The sequence below is a fragment of the Symphalangus syndactylus genome, chromosome X (assembly GCF_028878055.3).
Source record: "Symphalangus syndactylus isolate Jambi chromosome X, NHGRI_mSymSyn1-v2.1_pri, whole genome shotgun sequence".
Classification (NCBI taxonomy): Eukaryota; Metazoa; Chordata; class Mammalia; order Primates; family Hylobatidae; genus Symphalangus; species Symphalangus syndactylus.
In genome coordinates, this window is record NC_072447.2 from 58,354,216 (window position 1) to 58,370,506 (window position 16,291).

The window sequence follows — 16,291 nt, forward strand, 5'->3', positions numbered from 1 at the left end:
TCAACCCAGCTCCTTTTGCAAGGCCAGCTGGGACCCTGGGTCTCAACCCAGCTTCCTTTCCAAGGATGAATGGCCCTGCAGGCAAGAGTTTGGTCCCATTTCCTAGAGTGGGGAGCCTCCCTGGCACAAACCCAGCTGCTTTCCCCAGACCAGGGGGTCCAATGGCTGCAGTGTACCCAAATGGAATGTTACCCCCTTAAACACCATTTTCCCTCCAGGACCACCTTTGTTTCTAGGCGCTGTGGTTCTTGGCAGGGGCTGTCTCTTAGGTAAAAGGGTAGAGCTACAGTCTGAAGAACATAGCTGGGGCTCAAGTTCAAATAAGCCATCTTTTTCCTCTGTGTTTTTCTTGACTGAAGGTGAGATGTTATTTGTGGCACATGAACTGTGGCAGGTGAGAATAATCCTGGCCTTGAGAAAAAGGATCTCCAGCCTCCCAGAAGCCTGCTGTGCTTTCATCCCACAGCTTTCTGCCCATTGTTTCTTACTAGTTTCTTGAATTGTGCTTGTGGACTTTTCCTCAGGGATGCATTGGCCTGCGGGTCCCAGTTCACATGTAGTTCCCTGCTCACCATTGGAGAATCAGCTCGCTGCTCTCTAGAAACGTGGCGTTGGTGAACTGACCATTCTTCCATAGCTCTGACCTGGGCACCTTGGACCTGGTCATCCTCTACTGCCATACCTTTCCCTGGGGGCTTGAACACAGAACAGGGAGATGGACAACCACTTCAAAGACCCACTAAATGCAGTTTCTGCTTGACTGACTGGGCCTGTAGCTCCCTTCTCCTGGGACTTAGGGGTAGCCAGATTTAAGGCTTCTCTACCCATCCAGCTCCCTCTTCACTGGTACTCCCAATCAAAGAACCTCAAAATTTAAACTGATGTGGATGGGTATATGGGAATTGGGGTGAGGGTGGGGGAAAGAAGGGAAGAAATCACTGTGCTTCGTTCAGCCTGGTGTGAAAGGATGGTTGGTGGTTTTCCTGCATTGTATCTTTTCTTACTGTTTCTTTAATAAATGGGATGAGAGGGCAAAAGAAAAAAAAAAAAAAAACACTTAGCCAGGCATGGTGGTGCACGCCTGTAATCCCAGCTACTTGGGAGGCTGAGGCAGGAGAATTGCTTGAACCCAGGAGGCAAAGGTTTCAGTGAGCCAAGATTGTGCCACTGCATTCCAGCCTGGGCGATACAATAAGACTCCGTCACAAAAAAATAAAAAATAAAAAATAAAAATAAAAATAAAAAAAAATAAATAAATCAGCATATCATGGTGGATCACAGACCACATTCCGGGCTCAGGGAGATCTGGGTTCAAATCCAGCTCTACCAGCTCATGACTATGAGTTATAGCCAGATAAAAATAGAAGATATAGGATAAAATAGAATATTTAAGGAATTCAGAGCCCAATTAGGGGTAAAGAGAGTTTAGTCTGCCACTTCAGTAGGGTTGCAGATTTCTGGTTAACCCAATCAGGTAACTAAAACTTTATAGCTAAAAGGTATAGCCTTATGCCCTCCCATGAGCAAAGTGGCGATTTTTAAAAAAGGGGGATTCCTCACTTTTGCTATGAATAAAATTATTGTGACTAATTTTGTAAGAAAAATATGATATGGTTCATTAGTTTTTTAAAACCAAGCTTATTGACATAACAATAAACTGCCTCTATTTAAAGCATAAATTTTGAGGCCAGGAACAGTGGCTCAAGCCTGTAATCCTAGCACTTTGGGAAGCCAAGGCAGGTGGATCTCTTGAGATTTGGAGTTTGAGACCAGCCTGGTCAACATGGCTAAAAATCGTCTCTACTAAAAATACAAAACTTAGCGGGGTGTGGTGGCACGTGCCTGTAGTCCCAGCTACTCAGGAGGCTGAGGCAGGAGAATTGCTTGAACCTGGGGGGTGGAGGTTTCAGTGAGCCAAGATCACACCACTTCACTCCAGCCTGGGCAACAGAGCGAGACTCCATCTCAAAAAAAAAAAAAAGTTTAAGTTTTGATATATGTATATACTCTTAAATTCATGTCCGCCCTCAAGGTAATGAACATATCTATCCCCCTATGGTGGTCTCTCTCTTCTCCTTGAACCCCCATCTGCTTTCTGTCACTACAGATTAGTTTGCATTTTCTAGAATTTAATATAAAAGGAATTATATGGTGTGGATTCCTTTTTGATTGGTCTCTTCCATTTAGCATAATGATTTTTAGATTCATCCCTGTTGCAGTGTGTATCAGTAGTTTTTTCTTTTTTATTGCTGAGTAATATTCCATTGTATCAGTACATCACAATTTGTCTGTTGATCTGTTGATGGACATTCGGTTTGTATGCAGTTTTGGGCTATTACAAAGACAGCTGCTATGAACATTCATGTAAAAAAAAAAGCGGGGGTTTCCTGTGTACCCTGTGACTAAGATAGAATAATTCAGGAAGCATGAGGCTCTTAAATCCTATGTCTGGGTCTTGAATCTCTATACAAACACATCCTGAGGGGAAAAGCCACTTTCTGACTTCAGCTCAATTTACCTGTCATAGTAAATCTACTACCCTTATTTGAGTGAGTGACTTTTCAACCCTGGGGAGAATTTAGAATCATATGATGAAGTAAATAGCCATAGTAGTAACACTTTTTATAAATTAAAAACAATTTCTTTGTAATGTTTAAGAGAATCTAGCATTTTAGGAAATCTGTTAGATTAGCCTTGAGCAATTGATTTTGACTTGTAATTTCACAAAGAAAAGTATAAGAGATTTTCACAAGCGTATTAACAGTATTGAAATGTTTATGAAAGCTCAAGATTCAACAAATTTATAGGCTTAATTTATTATCTTCACCAGAGTCATTTAACCAACTGGTAGAATTTTGTTTGTTAGGATTATACTTACGCCTTGTCAGGCAATTGAAGGGCTCGAAAAGTTCAAATATATTAAATTTATGAGTGTAGTTTAAAAAGGGGAAATAAATAAGTTTATAAATGGGATTAATTGTTTAAAGTGACTTTAATCTGTTTGAACTGTGTTGACTATTAATCAAAGAATAAATGAAAGTAATTGCTCTTATACAATTACAAGATTTATAAATAGCATAACTAATAATATCATAAATTGTGTTTAACACTTTAAAAAAACTAAATATGCAAGTTAGAAATTGCATATTACTATAAAACCCAACTAACTATAGATAGTCCAAGAAACCCCTAGTTATGTCACCTTTGGATGAGCTTCAGTAGCCTCACCTGGAAAATTTCTAGAGTGTTTGTGAAGACAAATAAGATAATATGTCCAAATCACTTAGTCCAGTATCTTTCATAAGGTTTCACTTGACAGATCATTCTATATTTAAAAGTCTCCAAAAATATGGATTTAGGCTGGATGCGGTAGCTCATGCCTATAATTCCAGCACTTTGGGATGCCGAGGTGGGCGGATGACTTGAGGTCAGGAGTTCGAGACCAGCCTGGCCAACATGGTGGAACCCCATCTCTACTAAAATTACAAAAAAAAATTAGCTGAGCATGGTGGCAGGGGCCTGTGATCCCAGCTACTCAGGAGGCTGAGGCAGGAGAATTGCTTGAACCCGGGAGGCAGAGGTTGCAGTGAACAGAGATCACACCACTGCACTGCAGCCTGGGCAACAGAGGGAGACTCTGTCTCAAAAAAAAAAAAGAAAGAAAGAAAAGAAAGAAAGAAGCAAAGAAAGAAAGAAAGAAAGAAAAAGAAAGAAGAAGGAAGGAAGGAAGGAAGGAAAGAAAGAAAAAGAAAGAAAGAAAGGAAAGAAAGAAAGAAAGAAAGGAAGGAAGGAAGGAAGGAAGGAAGGAAGGAAGGAAGGAAGAAAGGAAGGAAGGATTTAAATATGTGGATTCACCGTCAGGTGGAAGAGGAGCCAAATGCATTCTGTAATGACCTGGAGAATGGAGCTGGTAATACCATGAAGATAGAGACTATAACAATACAGGTCCATGGATGCTGGGTACTTAACTACGTTCCAGGCACTGTAATTAGTGCTTTACGCAGATTATTTCATATATTTGTCACAATGTACTGGTATCATTGGGGTCTGATCAGAGAAGCAGAGCCATTGTGAGTTAAATAAGAAATTTAGCTTACAGATCAGACCTTATGAATATTGAGAGCTGTGTAGTTTGTGTATAGCTCTTGCTTCTGCATCTGGTTTTTGGCCTGAAGTCAGCATCTCCAGGAGTTGGGAAGGGAAAATGGGTGTAAAGTGGAAGACAGCAAGAAAGAGCTGAAATTGACATCTGTCTTTCATCAGAACTTACGATGGTCACATTGGTATCACACTGGAATCTTCGTCAGTCTCTCACTGTCTCTAAGCCTCTGACTTTAAAGATGCCAGTGACCTGTAGAGGAGCTGGCACACTTCACCACGGAACTTCACACAGAGTTGGCCCAGGATCCAGAGATGCTGAAGAAGAGCTGGCCAGGGCTGGAAGAGCTGCAGGCCCAGTTGGTGCCCTACATGAATAATGCAAACTAGATCTATGCTGATGTAGGGAAACTACAACAGCAGTGGCCCTATACCCTACTTCCTGCCTTACTTCTGCCCTCCAGTTTCCCCTGTGGTCAACTCTAACCCAGGACCAAACAAGGAAGGGAATTTTGGGAACCTTAGTTCCAACTTAGCTAAATTGATACAATGCAAAGCTACCGTTATCCACATTTTACAGAGAAACAAACTGGTTTAGAAGGTTAAATAACTTGCACAAGAGCACACAGATGGTAAGTGGGAGAGCAGGAACCATGAACAAAGACAGTCTGGCTCAGAACCGGAATCTTGACCACTGCCCCCTACTGCCTTTCCCTAATGCGTGAAAATTAGAAAAAAGCAGCCAGACTCAGTGACTCATGCCTGTAATCTCAGCACTTTGGGAGGCCGAGGCAAGTGGATCACCTGAGGTCAGGAGTTCGAGACCAGCCTGGCCAACATGGCGAAGCCCCGTCTCTACTAAAAATACAAAAAATTAGCTGGGTGTAGTGGCATGCACCTGTAATACCAGCTACTCGGGAGGCTGAAGCAGAAAAATCACTTGAACCCAGGAGGCGGAGGTTGCACTGAGCCAAGATTATGTCACTGCACTCCAGCCTGGGAAACAGAGCAAGACTCTGTCAAAAAAAAAAAAAAAAAAGAAAGAAAAAGAAAGAAAGAAAAAAAGAAAGAAAGAAGAAAGAAAGAAAGAGAAAGGAAGAAAGAAAGAGAGAAAGGAAGAAAGAAAGGAAGAAGGAAAGAAAGAAAATGAAAATTAGAAGAAAGCAAGTTTCAGCTCAATGACAAAATGATCAGTTTAGCAGTATGAGCTAGCCCACAGTGGAACAAGCTGCTTTGCAAAGCAGAGGGTTCCCTGTCCTAGATGATGCTCAAACACAGGCTGGGTAGCCATCTGTCAGAGATATTACACAAGAGGGTACCCACTGGGAGGGAGAATGAACTATGTGGCTACTCACAGCACTTTCAACTCCAAGATTCTACGTTTCTAGAACATACAGTTCAGGGAAAGGACTGGAACTCACAGTGTACAAGGAATATAACAGAAGGGATGGAGAAGACAGAAATGCTCAAGGGTGGGCTAGAAAGAGACTTAGCCAAGCTGTGCCAAATGGTGCCAAAATCCACCGTGAGAAAAATAAAAATTATAGTCAACCCAAGAATTGTTTTTCACACACATGGGCCACATTAAAAAAAAAAAAAAACTCTTTAGTGGTGTTTTTTTTTTTAAATTCCGTTCATCGACTTGATCTCACTGAATTGACAGGACATTTTTGTTGTTGTGTAGGTGTGATCTTTAAAAAACCTGTGGAAAGACTGCAAATTAAGACATGCTATCCGTTGACTCTTTAAAATGAAAGTTTAATCAATTGAGGGCATGACAAAAAGTTTGAAGCAAATATCCAGATACTTCAAAGAATGGCTTAGAAAAGAATTTTCACATTTGAATCTCTGCCAACATAAACACATAATAGTGAACCTTATGTCTCGGTTACAGTTTAAAAAATTAAAAGAAAAAGGCAGTGACTACTCCAATGTTTCTGTAGCAGATACATCCTAATAGCATCTTTCCAAAGCAGATATTACAATAATTTTCTTTTCTCCCCTCAAACTCTACACAAGCTGGTTCACCAACTATACACATTGGAGGTCATGAAAAATCAAGGTAAAGTTGTTAGATGAAATTGACTTCTCACCAAAAAAATTACAAATCTGTAAAGTTTATGGAATAACAAAATCTCAAAGCCAATAGATATAAATGAAATCCCACGAGAAAGGTTATTGCAGGCCGGGCGTGGTAGCTTCGCCTGTAATCCCAGCACTTTGGGAGGCTGAGGTGGGCGGATCACGAGGTCAAGAGATTGAGACCATCCTGGCCAACATGGTGAAACTCTGTCTCTACTAAAAATACAAAAATTAGCCAGGCGTGGCAGCACGTGCCTGTAATCCCAGCTACTCAGGAGGCTGAGGCAGGAGAATCGCTTGAACCCGGGAGGCAGAGTTTGCAGTGAGCAGAGATAGAGCCACTGCACTACAGCCTGGCGACAGAGCAAAACTCCGCCTCAAAAAACGAAAAAAAGAAAAAGAAAAAAGAAAGGTTATTGCAGTGCAGCAGATGTCTCCCTCCACCCTTCTCTGCCTGCTCTCTACCCAGGTGGCTGACTTGAATGGAGCACAATTAGTGGGCATCATTGTTCTCTGGTTTCCAGTGGGGTTTAGCCAATGTGCAGTCCCAGAAGAAGATCAGAGGGAGGAAGGAGAGTCAAGCTATGGTATTTATTCTCCTAACATTCTCCGTTCAAGGTCACCTTGGGCAACAGAAGATAGTGTTATTTATTTATTTATTTATTTATTATTTATTTATTTTCGAGACAGAGTCTTACTCTGTTGCCCCGGTTGGAGTGTAGTGGCAATCTCAGCTCACTGCAACCTCCGCCTCCTGGGTTCAAGTGATTTTCCTGCCTCAGCCTCCCGAGTAACTGGGATTACAGGCTCACACCACCACGCCCAGCTAATTTTTGTATTTTTAGTAGAGATGGGGTTTCACCATGTTGGTCAGGCTGGTCTCGAACTCCTGACCTCAGGTGATCCACCCCCCTTGGCCTCCCAAAGTGCTGGGATTACAGGCGTGAGCCACCACGCCTGGCCAGATAGTGTTGTCCTTAAGACATCTCTCTCTCTCTCCACCTCTCTCTCTTTCTCATCCCATTGTTAGTATAAACGGTAAAGGCTCTCCACTGTTAAGAGACTCAGGGGACTACACTCTCCTCTGTGGCCTCCCTACTCCCTGTCCCACACCTTTGTAAACAGTCGGTTATTAAACCCTCCTCAAATTATGTTAATTAGAGAATGCCTTCTGTTTCTTGCTGGGCTCCTGACTGATACACACAGAATTATTAAAATACTAGTAATTGTCAGATCTCAGCATTAGTGCTGTGTCCACCATTTTCAGAAAGTTAGATTCTCACATTTCTTTTTTTAATGTCTCTTAAACATTTTTTCACAAAGATTCTCACATTTCTATTTCTGAAAATTCTAATTATGAGTGAGACGGTTACACCTAGAGTTTGGTGTTGTTAATATTTCACACTCTGGAGCCAGAATGCCTGGGTTGAATCTCAGCTCTAACACATACTAGTTGTGTAATTTGGGCAAATCATCTAACCCAGTGATTCTCAACCTGGGGATAGTTTTGCCCCTCAGGGAACATTTGGCAATGTCTGCAGACATTTGGATTGTCACAACTGGGGTGGAGGGGTGTTGTTATGGCACCTAGTCATGGATAGACAGCAGAGATGTTACTAAACATCATAGAAATGCACAGGACAGCCCCCCACCACAAAGAATTATGTGGTCTGAAATGTTAATAGTGCCAATAGGTTGAGAAACCCTGATGTGACCCTTCTGTGCCTCCATTTCCTAATCTATAAAGTGTAGTTAACATTGGCACATACCTCATGGGATTGTCTGAGGGTTCAGTAAGCTAATACATGCAAAGCACTTAGAACAATGCCTGGGATACAGTATGCGCTCAATAAATGTAAGCTGACATCGTCATCTTCACCATCATTATCAGGCTCTCTAGATCTCCTAGTACAAAGAGGACTTGCTCAAAGGCAGGCAGTTAGAAATTCATTATGAAAGACAATTCACTAAAGCACTGCAAAAGCAGAGATCTTGTCTGGATTTATTCTACTGTATCCTCTGCACCTCAGTGTCTAGCATCTATTTTATTTGTTGAATATATTGCACCGACTAGAATTCCTTACACACACACAGTAGGTGCTCAATGGTAGTGGTGGTTGTGGTGGTTATAATGGATTTCATGACAGTGTATCTTTGGAGCCTGAAAACAAGAACCAGTGGGTATCTTCTTTCACTTTCTTGCTCAAATCTTTTTAATTTTGTTCAACAACTGTTCAACAACTCAAGGCCAAGAAGAAATTCACAGAAAAGTTAACATGATTTCTAAAATTGCAGAATGCATATTTATATTTTCCACATATTTTAACAAGGTATTGATTTAGAATTATCTTAAGTGGCACTTTTTAAATTTTTTTATTTTTACCTTGCTTCAGTCCAACGAAAGAATTAGAGTTGGATGACAATGTCTAAAAATTAAGCAAGATGATAAGGCAAGAGCGAAAATGAGGGTAGAAAAAAATAGATGAAGCAAAGAGTTAGGTTAGAACCCCCCAAAACACCCTGTAAGAATCTAGCCCCCTGCTAGAAGGTCACAAATTTGGCAGGTAAATGCAGAGTAACACCTGACCCATCACGTATTTTGCACATTCATACAGTAAAGAACTACAAGAAAAGAACAATGCACAGGACAGCCCCCCACCACAAAGAATTATGTGGTCTGAAATGTTAATAGTGCCAATAGGTTGAGAAACCCTGATGTGACCCTTCTGTGCCTCCATTTCCTAATCTATAAAGTGTAGTTAACATTAGCACATACCTCATGGGATTGTCTGAGGGTTCAGTAAGCTAATACATACAAAGCACTTAGAACAATGCCTGGGATACAGTATGCGCTCAATAAATGTAAGCTGACATCGTCATCTTCACCATCATTATCAGGCTCTCTAGATCTAGTACAAAGAGGACTTGCTCAAAGGCAGGCAGTTACAGGGAAGTCAATAGTTTATGGGACTATTCTTTATAACGTCCTGCAGTGTACACCAAAGATATGATGCTAAAGCACAGTCCAATAAAAGTAACTCTACAAATGGGTAAAACGACACAATTTGGGTATAAATCTTTCTAGTAGTCTCCCCTAGTCCTGGGCTAACAGAGCGCTGTAAAGAATGGCCTCCCCAAGCTGAGCTGCTCACCCACAAGCTCAGGTATGTCTGTGACAAAACACATTTCACATTTATGAGCTATTTTCTTGTGCCAGTCATTGTCCCAAGGGTCTTAGAAATATAAGCCATTAGGGCTTTCCAGCACTTTAGGAGGCTGAGGCGGGTGGATCTCTTGAGGCCAGGAGTTCAAGACCAGCCCGGCCAACATGGTGAAACCCCATCTCTACTACAAATACAAAAATTAGCTGGACTTGGTGGGGTACACCTGTAGTCCCAGCTACTCGGGGGGCTGAGGTGGGAGAATCCCTTGAACCCAGGAGGTGGAGGTTGCACTGAGCTGAGATGGCACCATTGCACTCCAGGCTGGGTGACAGCAAGACTCCGTTTAAAAAAAATATATATATCTATATATCTATATATATATATATATATGTATATATATATTCCTACAACTTCATGGTGGGAGTATAATTAGTAAATCTCTCATTTTGCAGATGAGGAGACTGAAGAGGTAAAGTAAATACTTGCAAAATGTTATCAAGCTAATAAATGACAGTACAAGGAACTGGGCACAGGCAGCTTACATGTATGAGGTCTATATCACCTGCAGCCTAAGAAGGGACAGTGCTTCCTCCTCGCCCCCACACTTTGCCAAGTGGTCTAGGCCTCCAAGGTCAACCCAAGTCCTACTTACTCCAAAGCATGGGTTTTAGTCCACATCAATCTTTTACTCAGTTTTTGTTTGTTTGTTTGTTTTTTTGAGACAGAGTCTTGCCCTGTCACCCAGGCTGGAGTGCAGTGGCTCACTGCAACCTCCGCCTCCTAGATTCAAACGATTCTCCTGCCTCAGCCTCCCAAGTAACTGGGATTACAGGCACCCACCACCACGCCCGGCAAATTTTTGTATTTTTAATAGAGACAGGGTTTCACCACGTTGGCCAGGCTAATCTCGAACTCCTGACCTCGTGATCCGCCCACCTCGGCCCCTCAAAGTGCTGTGATTACAGACATGAGCCACCACGCCTGGCCAGTTTTTTATTTCAAGAAAATCTGCATGCGCTGCAGGGGCAGGAAGGCAATTGTTGCGGCTCTCAGACAACAGTCTCTGCCTTCAAGAGGCAAAATGGGATCCCCAGACAATCCAGAGACTCCAGAATCTCAAAGTCTAACTGTCAGATTAGTGTCCCAAACAGGATATGAGAGAAGGAAGACCTAGACGAATGAAAGCTATTGCATCAGGGGCCTCCACATACAGGAGGGGTCTCCAGGTGGGCTGAGAAAGAAGGAAAGAAGGAGAGAAAGAAAGGGGAGCAGAGAAAGCCAACTTGGCAGGAGGCAATATACTGACTGAAGGCTTCCAAAACCATGTATGGCACAGTGCCAGGAACTATTCGAAGTGCTTTACACATATTAACATATTAATGTTCACCACCACCATGCATGAGGTAGGGATTATTATCATTCACCTTTCATACGAAGAGAATAAGCACAAATGGGTTAAGCAACTTGACCAAGGTCACACAGCTAATGATAGGCAGTCTGTCTCCAGAGTCATTGCTCCTAATATCTATGCTGTACTGCTTCTCTAGAAGGAAAGCTTCCTGCAGTGGAGCATGCAGAAATGGTGATGGCAAGGTAAGTAAAAGCCAAGGCAATGGAGAGCCTTGGAGGCCAGATTAAGGAGTTGCTAATTATGGATGCCGTAAAGGGCAGAAAGTCAAGTGTCAGGAGAGCTTCAAGCCAGAAGATCCCCAATATGGGTACCCTGCTATTGGGTCACGGGAACTATTGTTGCATAACAAACCATCCCCCAAATTAGTGGCTTAAAACAACCATTTATTTGTTCACAATTCTGCAGTTTGGCTAGAGATTGGTAAGGATGACATGTCTCTGCTCCGTGTGATGTTATCTGGGGTCAGTCATATGGCTACACTGATTTGGGAGCTTGGCTAAAGCTGGAACATCCAAAATGGCCCCAGTCATGTCTGGCACCTCAGCCTGGGTGACAGTAGTGACTGGACACCTGAACTCTTCTCTATCTGACCTCTCTCTCTTCTTCCATGTGGTTGTGCATCATTCAGAAGTCTAGCCTAAGCGTCTTTATGTAACAGCTGGCTTCTAAGAGGGTGACAGCTGAAGGTGCCAAGTTTCTTCAGGTCTAGGTTTGGAATTGGTACAGCATCACTGTAACTGCCCAAGGGGTTCACCTTGCTAGCTGCCCAGACAGAGCCGATTTATCAAGACATGGGAATTGCAATAGAGAAAAGAGTAATTCACACCCAGCTGGCTGTGCGGGAGACTGGAGTTCTTTCTTTCTTTTTTTTTTTTTTTTTTTTTGAGATGGAGTCTCACTCTGTTGCCCAGGCTGGAGTGTGATGGCGCAATCTCGGCTCACTGCAACCTCCACCTCCCGGGTTCCAGTGATTCTCCTGCCTCAGCCTCCTGAGTAGCTAGGACTACAGGCGCACACCACCATGCTCAGCTAATTTTTGTATTTTTAGTAGAGACGGGGTTTCACCATGTTGGCCAGGCTGGTCTCGAACTCCTGACCTCATGATCCACCCACCTCAGCCTCCCAAAGTGCTGGGATTACAGGCATGAGCGACCGCACCCGGCTGAGACCGGAGTTTTATTATTACTCAAATCAGTCTCCCCGAGCATTCGAGGAGCAGAGTTTTTAAGGTCAACTTGGTGAGTGGAAGGAAGCCAGTGAGCTAGGAGTGCTGACTGGTCAGGGATGAAATCACAGGAAGTCAGTGCTGTCTTCTTGTGCTGAGTCAGTTCCTTGGTGGGGGCCACAAGATCAGATGAGCCACTTTATCAGTCTGGGTGGTGCCAGCTGATCCATCAAGTTCAGGGTCTGCAAAATATCTCAAGTACTTATTTTAGGAGCAGTTTAGGGAGGGTCAGAATCTTGTAGCCCCCAGCTGCATGACTCCTAAACCATAATTTCCAATCTTACGGCTAATGTTAGTCCTACAAAGGCAATCTAGTCCCCAGGCAAGAAGGAGGTCTGCTTTGGGAAAGGGCTGTTATTGTCTTTGCTTTATTTTTATTTATTTATTTGTTTATTTTTGAGACAGAGTCTCGCTCCGTTGCCCAGGCTGGAGTGCAATGGCGCTACCTCAGCTCACTGCAGTCTCCGCCTCCCGGGTTCAAGCAATTTTCTGCCTCAGCCTCCTGAGTAGCCGGGATTACAGGTGCCCACCACCACACTTGGCTAACTTTTTTGTATTTTTTTTTTGGTAGAGACACGGTTTCACCATCTTGGCCAGGCTGGTCTCGAACTCCTGACCTTGTGATTCACCCGCCTTGGCCTCCCAAAGTGCTGGGATTACAGACATGAGCCACCACGCCCAGCCTATCATCTTTGTTTTAAACTATAAACTATAACTAAGCTTCTTCCAAAGTTAGTTCAGCCTATGCCCAGGAATGAACAAGGACTGCTTGGAGCTTAGAAGCAAGACGGAGTCAGTTAAGTTAGATCTATTTCACTGTCTCAGTCAATTTTGCAAAGGCGGTTTCATTACTTCTGCCATATTCTACTGGCCAAAACAAGTCCTAAAGTCAGCCCATTTTTAAAGGGAGGTAAATAGACCTCACTACTTGATGGGAAGTGCCGGAGGCATAGAGCGGGATGGGCGGGATTGTTAGCAGCCATCTTTACAAACAATCCACCACGATGACACCAGAGATCTCGGGTTTTGTTGCTCTTGTTCTCCCTCTAATGCTCTGTCATAAATGATATTCTCTCCACAGATCCCCAGGACATCATAGCAACATTCCCTATGCACTTACTCTCATCCAAATGACATGCGACCTAAGGAAATTGTATGTCCAGGGTGTCATCAGGGAAAGTCATTTTAGACATCGCAGGGGTCCCATGGGAAAAAACTCCACTCAGGTCAGAAAGAACCAGAGCACCAAAGGTCACCAAGTACTCCATGGCTTGAGGTGATGGTACACTGCAAGGACTCTAATTTTCCTCCAGGAAATGAGTGGGTATACTGGGATCCTGTGGCAAAATCTTGCCACTCGCCCTTTCAGTAGACAGTTTTATTGCAGCACAGCCATGCTCATTCCTTCAACTATTGTCTATGGCTGCTTTAGCATTTAAACAGCAGAGCTGAGTTGTAACGACAGAGACTGCACGGTCCATAACACCTAAAATATGTGCTGTCTGCCCCTCTACAGAAGAAGTTTACCAAGCATGGCACCAGGAATAATGGTCAGTAACTGTACTCTTTCTTATACTTATTTTATTTCCAGAAATTACACTGACCCCAGGGCTCACATTTTAACTGGCAGTAATAGGCAATTCTTGGGCTGGTCCATACAATTCCTTGAACAGGCAAGAGAATATAAAGCTTTCAGTAATAAAATGTTAAGGTGCTTTTAAAGTCAAACTAACTTGTGCCTTAGCACTTTTAGAACCTATTTTCAAGCCTTCACTGGCATACTCCCTCTATGAAAACCTCACATTCTTCCCAGAACAGAGAGTTGCAGGAGATTTTGAATGCTCAGCGATTTTTTTTTTTAAATAGTAGGCAAATTGGTCATCCTCAGTGGATAATCACTGTGCCAATTCACAATCAAGAAAACCCGACAGAGCTCTCAAACTCTGCTAACTTAGTAGTACTTGAACTTTTTGAAAAATTCAAGGTAATTATAGAGGACTGCCCTTTTGTCTTCACTTGCTTGTATACATGAAAGACTTTCAAAATACCTACTTTTAAAAACACATTTAATACTGTAAAATTGTGTTGTTTATGAGAAATGATTTTGACCATGTTTTCATATACAAAATAAAATCAAAAGATTAAATCCAACCTACTGTTTCCCTGGAACCCTTGAAGTTTTGCTCCCATGCCTATCAAGACTATATTTTTGAAATTTTATGTTTAAAAAGCTTTCAGGGAGCTGTTTCCTTTTGCTGCTGCGGCCGCAGCTGTGAGTATACTCAGTCTTCAGAAGAGGCTCATCTCTAGTGTCCTCCACTGTGGCAAGAAGAAAGTCTGGTTGAACCCCAGTGAGACCAGTGAAATCGCCAATGCCAACTCCAGTCAGCAGATCTGGAAGCTGATCAAAGATGGGCTGATCATTTGCAAGCCTGTGACTGTCCATTCCCAGGCACAATGCCAGAAAAACACCTTGGCCTGCCGGAAGGGCAGGCACATGGGCATAGGTAAGCAAAAGGGTACAGCCAATGCCTGAATGTCAGAGAAGGACACGTGGATGAGGAGAATGAGGATTCTGCACAGGCTGCTCAGAAGATACCTTGAATCTAAGAAGACTGATTGCCACGTGTATCCCAGCCTGTACCTGAAGGTGAAGGGGAATGTGTTCAAAAACAAGCAGATTTTCACGGAACACAGCCACAACCTGAAGACAGACGAGGCCCACAAGAAGCTCCTGGCTGACCAGGCTGTGGCCCGCAGGTCCGAGACCAAGGAAGAACGCAAGCACCATGAAAAGCGCCTCCAGGCCAAAAAGGAGGAGATCATCAAGACTTTGTCCAAGGAGGAAAAGATCAAGAAATAGAAGCTCCCCCTTTGTCTTTACATACTGGCCTCCATGATTACACAGATCAGCCATTAAAATAAAACAAGCCTTTATCTGCCTGGAAAAAAAAAAAGCTTTCAGCCGGACACGGTGGCTCATGCCTGTAATCCCAGCACTCTGAGAGGCTGAGGCAGGCAGATCACTTGAGCCCAGGAGTTCGAGACCAGCCTGGGCAACCTGGAGAAACCCCTTCTCTACTAAATATACAAAAAATTAGCTGGGCGTGGTGGTGCTCACCTGTAGTCCCAGCTACTCAGGAGGCTGAGGTGTGAGGAAAGCTTAAGCCCAGGAGTTAGAGGCTGCAGTGAGTTATGATCACGCTACTGGACTCCAACCTGGGTGATAGAAAGAGATCCTGCATCAAAAAAAAAAAAAAAAAAAAAAAAAAGATTTCAAGGCCAGGTGAGGAAGCTCAAGTCTATAATCCCTTTGGGAGGCTGGGGTGAGAGGATCTCTTGAGCCCAAGAGTTCAAGAGTACCCTGGGCAGCATAGCTAAACCTCATCTCTACAAAAAAAAGAAAAAAAAATTGCTGGGCATGGTGGTGCATGCCTGTAGTCCTAGCTACTTGGGAAGCAGAGGCAGGAAGATCACTTGAGCCCAGGAGTTAGAGGCTACAGTGAGTTATGATTATGCCACTGCACTCCAGCCTGGGTGACAGAGAGAGACCCTGTCTCAAAAAAAAAAGATTTTAAACACACATACTCACCGACCCAGCAATTCCAACTCTAGAATTTTTTCTAAAGTTCATGATATGGTATAATTCAAGATTATTCACAGCAGAATTGTTTGTAATAGCAGGAAAGCTTAAGTAACCTAATATCCATGAATAAGGGACTGGTATTGTTATCAGTAGAAGGTGTCCAGGTTCTTGGCTTCTCGAAAAAAGAATTGGACAAAACTCACAATATGAAAGCAGTCAGCCATAAACAATACTTAAACAAATAAGCATGATTGTGTTCCAACAATTTAATTGCAGTACATCTCCATGTTGGATTAAAAGGAATGGAGAGAGGCCGGGCACAGTGGCTTATGCCTGTAATCCCAGCACTTTGGGAGGCCAAGGTGGGCAGATCACCTGAGGCCAGGAGTTCAAGACCAGCCTGGCCAACATGGTGAAACCCTGTCTCTACAAAAATACAAAAATTAGCCGAGCATGATAGTGGGTGACTGTAATCCCAGCTACTCAGGAGGCTGAGGCTGGAGAATTGCTTGAACCCAGGAGGCAGAGGTTGCAGTGAGCCGAGATTGCGCCATCACACTCCAGCCTGGGCAACAGAGTGAGACTCCGCATCAAAAAAATAAAAAATAAAAGGAATGGAGAGAATCTTTAGAACTGTATATAGAACTCCAGGATTATTGCTAAATGAAAAAGCAAAGTGTTGGATAGTGTATATAATATGTTATCATTTGTGAAAAAAATAGAAA

The 16,291-nt window shown here is 43.0% G+C and overlaps 1 pseudogene; it reads left to right on the plus strand.

The window, feature by feature from the left end:
• Window positions 1-10,923: 10,923 nt before the first annotated feature.
• LOC129475291 (large ribosomal subunit protein eL19-like) lies at window positions 10,924-14,909 on the plus strand (annotated as a pseudogene).
• The last annotated feature ends 1,382 nt before the right edge of the window (window positions 14,910-16,291 follow it).